This window comes from Musca vetustissima, unplaced genomic scaffold, assembly GCF_032173495.1.
Source record: "Musca vetustissima isolate MV318-11 ecotype Yass unplaced genomic scaffold, APGP_CSIRO_Mvet_v1 utg72218, whole genome shotgun sequence".
Classification (NCBI taxonomy): domain Eukaryota; kingdom Metazoa; phylum Arthropoda; class Insecta; order Diptera; family Muscidae; genus Musca; species Musca vetustissima.
In genome coordinates this window covers 142,720-156,252 of record NW_026876601.1, presented here as the reverse complement: position 1 = coordinate 156,252, position 13,533 = coordinate 142,720, and the positions used below count along the sequence as shown (strand labels likewise).

The window sequence follows — 13,533 nt, the reverse complement described above, 5'->3', positions numbered from 1 at the left end:
AAATCCACTCTTTTGATAGACCTTTGAATGATATACTTTAAAAACTTTCGTTTATGATTGTCATTTGAAAAATTATTTTTAAAATACATCACGCTGAAAATGTACGATCGTTGAAAATGTACTATTATTATGGTCCCTAAAAGTAATTTTTTAAAAATCTACGCATGAAATTGTCCTTCAAAAAATCTTATTTATAATGAACCTCCAAATGTAACTGTCCTTCAAATATTATTGATTAAAAAAATCTACGATCACAATGGTCTTGTAATGGTTCTACAAAAAATACTTTATTTTCTCCACCGTTTAATAACAAATTCTATAAAATGTCCATAATTTAATTTTTTTAGATCTCCCAGTTATTTCTTAATATTTATTAAAAACCCCTTCCTTTTCAATACCCCTTTGTATAATACATATGCTCTCTCCAAAAATACATTCCTTTGGAACAATGCCTAAATATCTTCATTAAATGCCCTGCGTTCCTTCATAGTTTGTCGTAAATAGGACATTATAGGCATTTAGTGTGTGGGAAATAAACAATGGGATGCTGTTGTAAGATATATGAGTGTGAGTATATAACGGTGTATGTGTGTGTGTGCGAGAATGCTGGGTGTTCCTGGGCAAAAATAATATTTATTAAATTTTCGGTCGGTTAACATATCCCACACACATACACACCCAAACACATCTTAATGTTTACAAAATAAATAGTTGTCTATTTATTTAACCACCTGTAGGTTACTGCCTTAATTTCACATACATATGTCATTTGAATGTGTCGTAAGGATGTATGTGCGTTTTGGGGAAAATGGGCTATCCAAAATGTAGCTTTGGTTAGTAGCAAATTAAAGCGTATGACAGGTCAGATGAAAAAAAAATTAATTAAGTCCTTGCTTGGTTTGTATCATTTTCCGCTAAATTGACTATAACAATGAAATGCCGACACATGTAGATAGGATGTCTACAAGGATACATATGTCAAAGGGACATTCTTATATGATAATGGAAATGGTGGGGTTATTGTTGTTCTTGTTTGTATTAAAGAAAATTGATACAGGTTTTTATACGTGCCGTACAATGGCATACATTTAGGCTGTGTTTTTTGTAATTAAGGTCATATGATTTAAGATGATATTGGTTTTTTTCTTTGGTAGTGTTTAATAAAAATGAAACAAAGGATAACGGAAGTTAAGAGTAATGGCTACGGAATTTGCAGATAACCATGAAATTAGTATACTTGCTGTTTTTGTTATGATGGGCTATAGGCGATTATCTATCAAATGTTACCCTTTTACTTATTTTGATTATCCATCCATGCAAATAATTTAAAGCTGCCTAGAAACGTTGCAATAGTTCCGGAACCTCTATTGAAATAGAGCAACCACAGTACTTAACTCTGGTAACACGCACAAATACCTATTCTGCTGTTGAAATTACAAATGCATAATATACCCCACTCAATTGTCAATAGTTTGGACAAAATAAAAGAAATTCTAAATAAAAACCAAAATGTTTACAATAAAAAAAACATTAACGGGAAAATCAAAAATAAAACCACAAACTCAAATATTTTTTTGATTCACATTTAAATATTCCATACATTTGTTGGGTTGTGTGGTTTTTTTGCAATGAAAACCTATTGAAAAACTATTATCAAATGGATAATTTACACTTTTAAGTGAAAATGGTAGTTTATCACAGGATGCGCATGATATTTGCCATTTAAATGAAAATGAAAAGCAAAAGCCAAAAACTTTTTTCTCAATAAGTGTTATTTAATGCTGCGAACAACCTGTTAGCTATATAGCTTTTAGGCATGTTAACACATAATAATCGTTATTTATTTGCGGATTCTATTGTTTACTTTTATGGCAATAACAAAAAAAATTAAAATTTGGGGAAAAACTGATATTAAATAATTCCATTGATTAATATGTGACTGGTGGACTGGGTGACGTATGTTTTATATCCACACGTATACGCTAAAGAGGAAATATTAAACTGGTGTACAAGGTGGCGTATGTTGATTGTCGACACGTATACTATACAAAGCGATAATAACATATATATATTTCTATATATAAACTTATATAAAAAATCGGCGATGATAATGACCCTTCAAAAATATTCCTTATAAAATCAAAGCTTATAAACTTCCTCCAAAAATATTCACTACAAAATCACCACTTATAATTCAAATATATTTTTTAAGAAATCCAAGCTTATAATAGCCACAAAAATATGTTTTTTTTTAAATTCACACTGGTAATTGCCGCCTATAATATTCACTACAGAATCCAAGCTTATAATTGTCCCCAAAAATAATTTTTTTATCCACGCTATAGTCTTGTTGGTCCGATGAAAATATAAAAAAAATCATTATTACAGACCTATAATCCTTTGAAAATAAGTTAATCAAAAAATCTAAGGCGATAACTCGGGCAGTCTTTAAAAATAAATTCTTTCTAAAAATCCATATTCTGAAAAGCCAATGAAAAGTATTCTTTAACTGATTCACACCAAGCTTTTAGCTATTTGGATTTTAAACATTTTAACACAGAATTGTTATATATTTGCAGATTCTATTGAAAATTTGGAAACAAATACTCATATAAAATAATTTCATTATATTATATGGGGATGCATACATACCTACATACCTTTTCTACACACCATATCCAGAAAAGCAAACACCTACTCAAATATATAAATATTCCTTATAAAATCCACGCTTATAATGGTCCTCCAAACATATTCTTAAAAAATTTCACGCCAGTAAAATGGTAGTCAAAAAATATTATTTAAAAAATCGACACTTTTAGGGGTCCTTAAAAAAGGGTTTAAACGCTTATAGCCTTGCTGATCATTTGAAAAATATTTTTTACAAATTCATGCTTAGTCTCGATAGTCTCTTCAAAAAAGTAGCTGAAAATCCATGGTGATAACTAGTTAATCTTTCGAAATAATTTATTGAAAAAATACCGGCTTGCATAATCCTATAAAATTATTCTTAAAAAATGTCACATCCAGCTCTTAGCTATTTGGCTTTTAAACATTTCAACATATTATGGTTATTTATTTGCGAATTTTATTATTGAATTTTTATGGGAATATCCAAACAATTAAAACTCGCGAAATGCTGATATAAAATTATTTCATTGATATTTATTTGGTGACAAGGTGGCATAAGTTTTATTGCAACACGTATACACTAAAGTGGAAATATTGAAATGGTAGGCAAAGTGGCGACAGTGGCCGACACGTATACAAGAGATAAGATGTGCGCTGAAAATCAAAGCATATTTCAAAAGATCGAATCATATAACTGTCCCCTAAAAAATATTCACTAACAATCCACGCATATAATAACCTTCCAAAAATTTATTTTAAAAACTCTTTGCTTATAGCGATAATCCTTTAAAAATAAGTACTGGAAAATATATACAGTAATAGCTAGAAGGTCCTTGAAAATAAATTCTTTAAAAATGCATGTTCAAATTGTCCTACAAAAAATATTCTAAAAAAACGTCATACTGTTAGCAATATGGATTCTATTTAATTTCTATGGGAATAACAAATATTTTAAAATTTGTGGAGAAAACTGAAACTGGCACATTGATAATATACAAATTCGTGCTTATAGCTAATTAATCTGTCGAAAAAGAGTTCTTCAAAAAATAGTCATAGAAATAAAATCTTTAAACGAATCACCCTCATTGCATTAAAAAATCTTTAAAAAATCCATGCCATATTCTTCATACCAAAATTTGAGCTGATGTGCAATTAGTTTATTGATATTTATATGATAGACAGGGCGACGTATGTTTTATATCCACACGTATACGCTAAAGAAGGGATATTCAAATATTAGACAAGGTGGCGTATACTTAGCGTCGATACGTATACATAAAAAGAGGGAATTTTATTTTTATAAAATTTATTGCATGACTATAAAAATCCTTAAGAAATTCATGAATCAGAAAGAATTTTGTCGATTAATATAGTGATAAGGAAGATATAGCTTAATAAATATGAACAAATTGGCATTGATAATCAAGAACGTAAATTTAAACTGATTTTAACAAAACGTTACAGTTCATTCGAATCTCAATACGGCACGATATGCAAAATTTAGTCTAACACGTCATTCAAGACTCGATTAGATAATCTATTCAACATTTCGTGCAAATAGAGTGAGTGCACCATTTATATAAAATCATGGGAGCTATATCTAAATCTGAACCGATTTTAACAAAACTTAATATAAATATCTTAATGCAGTTTTTTCATTAAATCAGACAAACATATATATGGGAGCTATATCCAAATCTGAACCGATATTAACCAAAGCTGTGAAAACCAAAAAATAAAAAAAAAGAAAAACGAAATAGAGTTTTGTAAACATTTTCAGTCTTTATTGTAAAGTATATGGATTTCGTTAGAAACAAGAATTTACCTTATGCGTGCATTAACGACGATAGCGAGAGATGTTTATTCTACGAAATCGGGTATGGAAGTGATGTTGCGATGGGCAAACAAGCTACAGCAAGGTCGTGATCAACAACTACGACCACATTTCACAAAAGGTCAAAATGCGCCTTTAGGCAATATAGGTATAGCACATGTGAATACGGGAGATATAGTAGAAGAGGGGAGGAAACAGCTAAACTCCGAACTAGATTAATAAACGTAGTTCTATGTGGATATGTAAAAGATTTCCCCAAATTTTAAAAAGCTGGCCAAATTAACAATTGTTTTTGTGTAAAATGCTGAAAAACGGGAAACAATGCCTTCGGCAATCATATATATTGCCGTGAGCAATGTATCGAACTTAAACACATTCTTTAGTCCCACACACCGTATGTACAAAGTTTCATTAAGATTGAACCACTACATCTATTTTGGTCCAGTCTTACACTGTGCGGACTAAAAAATATTATGACTAAAAAATACTATGCCTCTAAAAAATATTATGTCTTACACAACAATGTTGTCAGGGAATTATAGTTTTGTGCAGCCTCAAGAGTTTGAGTATACCGTTTGTCATATCTCGATTGGCTAAATCGAACTACACATGTGTGTCCGCCCGTCTGTACAATATTATTTTTTAAACAAGATACATGCCACAGTTATGAACCAATCTTCACGAAATTTCTCATGTAGGATGGGTTCTGGCCCAAGAAGGCCCCAATTGTTTTTAGTAATGATCCGGTAATATTCAGGAGTTGAAATAGACCAAAATTATTCTCCGTGGAGAAGGGGATCATGCCAAAGTATAAGCGTGACTATTTTGATAAAGATCGATCAGTATTTAGCGGGTAAAACGGACCCAGATTTTTGTGTGAAAAATGTGAAAAAATTGATAGTATATCCAAGAGGAGTGATTGACCTTTACATACGTACAGCCATATTCGAATGTTGGAGTTGTACGTAAATATTAAATGGTATTTATGTGTTATGATACAGTTTAATTTTACTATTACCCTACTTTAGGGGGTGCAATGAACCGAAAACTTTATTTTTGTCAGATTTTCCAGTTGCTCTAGAGGCCATTATTTTATGTAGAACATCGCACATTTTACACGATGAAGGGGATATTATGAGGTACTTAGAAGGACTGTTTAGATAATGGCCGGTCAATATTTCGAGGATCTAATTAACCAGAACATAAAGTGACCAATTTTTTATTTTATGGCGTAAATATTCACCTTAGGAAAACTAGATTTAGAAAATCGATCAAAAGGGTGCAAATATCGCGAAATATTGTCCAGAACCGAAGAAAGTTAGATTTTCATGGTAGTTGTATAGGGTATCATATGGTCGACCCTGTCCGACTATACTACTCCACTCCCTGGTTTTATAAATATTATGCATTTAATGGTGATGCTAAATATATTCTTTTAAACAATCGACGCCATAACGGTCCTCCATTCAACATTATTAAAAAAATCACTATTATCATGGTCCACAAATAATATTCTTTAAAAACGCTTTGTATAATATTCTTTGAATATCCATGAATATAAATCGACAACCCATTGAAATGAATTCTTGAAGAAACCCCATGGTGACAGCTAAATAGTCTCAAAAAATAATGTATTTAAAAAACCAGTAAGGAAAGTAGTAAAGTCGGGCGGGGCCGACTATATGATACGTTTCACCACTTTGGGTATATTCAACAGATATATTTAACAGACGTCGAATTCTGCAACCTATACTAAATTTTTCATTTGTTCAGATATAGGGTTGCTTCTTACAATGGGACAAAATTACCTTAAATCGGGAGAAAATATATAGAAGCTCTATCCAAATCTGAACCGATTTCGAAACTTTTCACATCAATTTTGTGTAAAATCGGACGAAAATATATATGTAGAAGCTATATCAAAATCTGAACCGATTTCAATGAGAATGGCAGAGGTTAACTTGTATTAACTACAGTTTATTGTACAAAATTGTGTGGCAATCGGACAAACTATGGGTCTTTAGTGCACAATTTACCGGACGAAAATTTATATAGGAGCTATATGTAAATCCAAACCGATTTTCACGAAACTATTCTAAACTTAATTAAGTACGCTATGCCAAATGTCGTGCAAATCGGAAGATATATAGGGACTTTGGTACACCATTTACCTTAAATCGGACGAAATTATATATGGGAGCTTTATCTAAATCTGAACCGATTTTCAGGAAACTTAACACACATCATTCTAGACCTAATTCATTACGCAATGCCAAATTTCGTGCAAATCGAAAGATATATAGTGACTTTGGTACACCATTTACCTTAAATAGGACGAAAATATATATGGGAGCTATATCTAAATCTGAACCGATTTTTCCCAATTTCAATAGGGTTCGTCCTTGGGTCAATTAAGTCACCTGTGCCAAATTTTATCCAAATCGGATCATAAATGCGACCTGTACTTTGTTAACAAAAATACATGGACGGACAAACGGACATGCATAAATCGACACAGAAAGTGATTCTATGCATATTCTCAAAAGGAACCATGGGTCTATCTCGAGTATTTTTGCCTGTTACAAACATATGCACAAAGACATAATACCCTGTACCACAGCGTGGTGAAGAGTATAAATAGCTAGTATTTCAGGCATCATTGATTGTAGTCTATAGGTAGCTCTAAAATAAATTTATTATTTTTTTTCTAATTATTGTATGTTATTTGATTTGAATCCTGATTTCAATTTAAATTTGAACATTAAATTATTCTATATTACTCCACAAGTATACCTCAATCTAATACAGCAGATGGTGGTTGATTTGTTTTCAAACATGTGTCACCCAACAGCTTTCTTCATTACTGACCTAAGGTCATATTCTTCGCCTGTGGATAAATATTTTTTTGGCCTCTTATGACAACGAAAACAAATTAAGGTCAAATAAATGGTGTTTTGCAAATGTCACAAACAAATCGATGAAAAGAAAATTAATTTCCGTTTTTCATGATTTCTTAAATTATATAAGTTAATTACAATTGTATAATTTGTTTGTTTACGATTTTTTTTGCCAGTGATTTTCATTTAAATCGCAAGTTGTTCATTGCAGATTTTCAATTAAATTTATGTAACACAACAAGTTTCCTTCTAGTTTTTTTTTCTCATGATTACCTTTATTAAGAAGCATAGCTATGTAGGTCTCCACCACTTTACGGAATATTGAATTTAATCTGTTACGGTTCTCTACTTGCATAAGCTATTGTAATTGAAACCGTAAATAGCTTATCAGCCATTCCCTCCAAACGAAGAAGATTTCTAGCAAAAACAAACAAACGAACAAAAACAACTAAAACAATGGGGAAATGGGTATATCCTGTATCATGAAGTTGGTCAAGTCATCAAGGCCAGGGCAAACAAGGGATTTGTTATTGTTGTTGTCTGTGTAAATAAGACAAAAGACAATTGTTGCCATAAGTTTGCCCTCATTCGCCCCCCAACCCCAAGCAATCGCCTTGCTAGTTGAAAACTGAAACCTCATCCATCCTTTTCTTCCCTCGCCTCCTCCGCTTCGCCGTTTCACACAAAACGAAAATCGTTACGAAAGTCATAAAGAAGACTCATTCGTTGTTTTTCAGTGACTTGTCACATCAGAATGTTTGTCACAATTGTTTCAACAAATGATTTATCATTCAGGCCAAGGAAAAGACAGACAGACAAACAGACAGTTTGTTATATTTTTCTGTTACGCTGACCTCATCTAGCATTTATTTGAAAATCATCAGCATTTTGGTTTTGATTAAAAAAATCTAAAAATTTTTATCCTAGCCACAGAAAAAATGTTTAGACCGTACAACTTGTTGTGGCATACCCTAAAATAAACGTTGATCTATTTTTAAACTTTTATAAAAAACAATTCTGAAAACTAAAAATAGCTTAACAATTGTGTTGATAAATCGTAAAAAAACGGAACGAAATATAGGCCACTTCTGTGTGAATGGATGACCATGTGAGATAATTACTTTTTCATTTCCTGTTAAGGCATGTATATCCTGAATCGTAGGCGTTACAAATTCTAATTTAATTCTTCTAAGAATAGAAAAGTGTTTTTTGAGGAAATTTTATTCGCAGAAAAACAAAGCAATAAACGTAGGGTTCTACAGCTGTTTTATGAAGTACCTTCAGAGCTATAAGCGTGAATTTTTGTATAAAACACCTTTAGAACTATAAGCGTTGATTTTTAAGGATATATTTATAAAGGACGCATATTAAAAAATACAGGGCAATATGCACGGATTTTCAGCTATAAGCGTGTATTTTTATACCCTCCCCCACAAGGTGAAGTGTATATTAAAATTGTCATTCCGTTTGCAACACATCTAAATATTCACCTGATACCCCTCGAAGTATATATACCTGATCAGAATAAAATTTATTTCGATTTATGCATTTCTGCCTGTTGAAATTACAATAGAGATCGCATTGTTTAAGATAGAGCTTTGAAATTTTGCACCGACATTACTAGTAGTTCTAGGATGTTAGGTATTGGTGTACACACTTTGGTGTATGCCCCATATAACGGTACCCCCCATAGTCGATATTTTGTGGATTTTGGACACGATGGTATTTTGGGTTCTAATTGAATAACACGTATTTGTACCAAAAATTATTAATATTGACCCAAGTTTCCGTGCGCTCCCGTATAACGGCACCACCCAGTATTCGGTATTCTAGGGATTTTGGACATGTTGTTCCACCGAATTCGCTGTAATTTAGGATTTTGGGTTCTCATCATATAACCCTTCTTCGTACAAAAAATTATTAATATTGACCCAATATACAGGGTAGCACCAATATAACGGATCTACAATATTCGGTATTTAGAGTTTTTTTTGGGTTCTAATTGTATACCACATGACCGCACCAAAAAATTATTAATAGTGACCCAAGTTTCAGGGTAGCCCACATATAACGATACCCTCTAATATTCGGTATTTAGGGGAGTTTGGACACGATTTTCATCCGAATTGGTTGTATATTAGTACTTTGGGTTTTTATTTATTAGCACATCCATGTACTAAAAATTAATAATATTGAATGAAACTTAGGGTAGCCCCCATATAACGGTGCTACCCCATACCTGCGCTAATAATGAGTAATATTATCGGTATTTTGAACACGTTTTTCAACCGAATTGGCTTTAATTTGTATTCTCATTGACTGTCAAATTTCAATACCAAAATTTACTCAGACATATAAGAGTGATTTTTAACCTCAAGCTATTGAAGTCGATTTGTTAAAGTTGCTATAAACGTGGACTTTTTAAGGACCTTCAGAGCTATAATGGTGGATTTTTGGAAGACAATATTATTTAGGATCCTTAAGACCTAAAAAATGAAAAATAATTTTTAAATACAGTATTTTTCGGTTAATTGCACATCAAAATTTGCACAAATTTTTGTTCAATTAACCGAGGAACCAATTATCCGAACCCGCTTACTATGAAATGAAATATTTTTGACCCATCATGAGGTTCAATTAAGCGTGGAAACCAATTAACCGTAGGTTCAATTAACCGAAAAATACTGTAATTTTTTGTAAAATGGCCTTAGGAACTATAAGCGTCCGTTTTTAAATGTTCAGAGGTATAAACGAGGAGTTTTTTTACGATTTTTTAAAGACCTTCAGAGCTATAAACTTGGTACCCACTCCTTCGCCTTCCGGATCCTTCTACCAGGTTGAGCTACTGGCAATTGTCGACATCTACATAGCTGCCAAACCTTTGTCTGATCAAATAAATTTCGTCGGCTTCTAGACTGCATTTTCTAGCTCCTTGGAACTTTTCAATTTAGCTGTGTACTACCATTGACAGGTGGATTAAATATACATGCATCATTTATCAGCTTCTTTATAGCAACAATTTTATCTACAGGCTTTATCTTCCTGGCATGCTTCTGCTTACCATACAAACAGGCAGGACATCCGTTATTCACGGCTTCTGCTTACCAGCCCCACTATCTTCCTTTGTAGCTACTTACTGGCATTGGTTAGCATTTGTTTAGCGTCAGCTTTACGACAATCGTCCTCGGAAAAATCTAATTCATATGAAGGATTATTTTCTTTGCATTTATCTTTGCCATATAATTTCTACCCTCCTCTAACTTCTGTCCTGATCTTCATACAGCTAGGCAAATGTATTAGAATATTGCATCCATGAAATAAAAGTCTCCTTTAACTGTATTATTTAAGCTTTAAATCATTGACATTTCTTCGCGTTGATTCTTTCACACCAAATAAAGATATTCATTATGACTTTTCCGATCAGCTAACTCTTTAAAATCTATTATCCATTGTTTTTCGGTCATATGCTTCGTTTCCTTATACCTTCAATGGTCCGCCTCTAATGCCGAATAAGGACTTCCAATTTGCTGTAGCATATACACTGGATTTTTCAGGTGAGTCGGCTCTTTTTCAGTAGTAGTATAGGGCCTTATATTCGTCATATGACTTTGAAAATAGGCATTACCTCGTTTTAGATTGGTCTACCTTAAGTTGGTTTAGTGCAGAGTCTTTGCTCGATTCGCCCATTTTTGATCGCCGTAGTCACAATTTTCTTTAGTTTCGAAAAGAATATCCTTTCTTTAACTACAAAAACAACAACAATGGGAAATATGTGTCCTTAAACATATTCTTCGACCTATACCTTGACAGGATACATAATATTTCATAATATCGTCTTTTGATGTACCCTTTTTTAATAAACAAAGGAAACCCTTTGTTTTATATAAAAATTTCTATCTGCACTTCTCTCTCTCTCTCTCTTTCGAATATTCGTATAGGGTCTTATATTCCTAATATGTCTCTGAAAATAGACATTACCTCGTTTTCAAATTGGTTCAGTGCAGAGTCTTTGCTCGATTCGCCCTCTCTTTGTTCTCTTTGCCCGAATTTGAAGTGCACTCGCAATTTTTGATCGCCATCGTCACAATTTTCTTTAGTTTCAGTGATCGGAAATCAAGACCCTTCTCGAAAGGAATATCCTTTCTTTAACTAAAAAAACAACAACAATGGGGAAGTGGTGTCCTTAAACATATTCTTCGACCTATCTGCATTTAATCTCTTCTCTCTCTCTCTCTCTCTCTCTCTCTCTTTATTTTTTTGTACAATTATTACAACATATTTCGATTCATATATTGTTTCAATATGTTATAACAATACAAGTTTTTAATATTTATTTTAATGAGGATAATGAGCATTAGTTCACACACATGTTTTGCATATTTCTAGACATAAAACAATAACATAATACAATTATTTATTATGTTTATTTGTAAATATTTAATGTACTATGAACAACAAAAAACAATATACAAATAAAAACAACAACGTGAGCAAATCCCATAACAACAATTCTAAATAACAACAACAGCAACACATTCAAACAACAACCAACCACTAAGCTCCAACTAAGTACTATGACATTATTAATCGATGTAATTTTTGTTCAATAAACAGTTATTATTAATTAATTAAATAAGTTATACAAAAAAACAACAACTTCCCAAAGGGAATATACAAACAATAAAATATTTTGTGGTTAAATTTATTAACTTGTCATTGTATACAAACATGATTTTTTTAATATTAAAAATATAATTTTCCATGAAATTTTATGAAAAAAGTAGTGGGAGTTTTTTAATGTTGCTGTTGAAATAAAACAAAAACATCATTAACAGTTATTCGCATTGTTTTAATTTTTCACCCTCTCCTCGTTCCTTTTTTGAAATCAGTTTAAATGTCATTGTGTTCATAACTCCTGTTTAACAAAATTGTATTTCCCCGGGAAACCCAACTGAAGTATTTTCAACAACAAAAATAACTATTGATTTTGTTGTTGTTTTTTTACTCCTACTTTTGTTGTTTTTTATTGTCCACTGCTCAACATGTAATGTGATACCACAAAGAGCTGGTTGTCCCCCTTTTTTTGTTGTTGGTCTCTCAGTCGTAACATATGAGGATTAAAAAGTTTTGTTTTCCTGTTTTCTGAAAAAACGCCACTCAGACCCAGATCACATAGTAAAGTGTGTAATTTGTAGTGAATTGCTATAACATGATTTACATACTGTAGACCGAAAAACAAGAAAACTAACGGGAAGTGAGTAAGTAAAATTGTATTCATTTGGGCAAGAACGAACATCTTTTACTCTACCGAATAGGAAACCTCAATCGCAAAATCTGCGTAAAGCATTAGAATGTTTGAAATGAGTCAGTTTTTGGAGAAATAAACGCAATGTCAAGTTATTTTCACAATATTGATATTCAAATACCATTTTTCAATCGAGGGTTTGTAAGGTGGTACTCCGGGAATTTAAAGGGTCCCTTTTAAGAATTTCCCAACCAAAATAGTTGTAATTATGATCCCAATTCTTGGTGTGTGCAAGTCTTATTTACAAACAATTTTATACCATACAGAATAGTGTCGTGTCGTTTTGTATATTGATATAACGCTCATTATATCGAGCCATATTCGCCAAAAAATCGTAACCCTCAAATTTGAAATTTTACAGGAGACGGTTTTTATTTCATAAATTCAGATTTATAAAGCTATTGAAATTTAGAATTGTAGTTTTGTTTTATATAAAATACTCAGTTTAATCAATTTTGCGTGGGTTTTTGGAATATAACGGTTGTTTTTGTGGGTTACGGTTTTTTCGCTGTCTTGCTGGCAAAGGGTCAATATAAAAATGTGAGGGTTAATACCAAACGTATTTTAATAAAATGAATTTCCGTTCCTATTTTATTGAATTTATAAACATTTTCAATTAATTTAAATTAAATATCATACTTTAAATAAAAATCCTAACATTAAAAATAACAAAAGATAAAAATAAAATAACGTAATTCTTATTAAATATGTTAAATATGGCCCCACCAAATACTTGGTATTCTGCAAATTTTTGGCACTTTTTTAAACGAGTGTGCTTTTATTTGTGTTAAATATACTAAAACATTTTTGTTGAATAATCTGCCATATCTCTAAAGTCCCAAAGGATTTCAGGTACTTTATATATA

The 13,533-nt window shown here is 31.8% G+C and overlaps 1 protein-coding gene across 1 annotated transcript in view; it reads left to right on the top strand.

Annotated features, from left to right (window-relative positions):
- Positions 1-1,052: 1,052 nt before the first annotated feature.
- The window catches only part of LOC133321150 (short neuropeptide F), a 61,554-nt gene continuing 49,073 nt past the window's right edge, over positions 1,053-13,533 (top strand). Inside the window, exon 1 of the mRNA XM_061530243.1 lies at positions 1,053-1,057. The gene's annotated coding sequence lies outside the window, so the exon portion shown is untranslated. The remainder of the gene's footprint in view (positions 1,058-13,533) is intronic.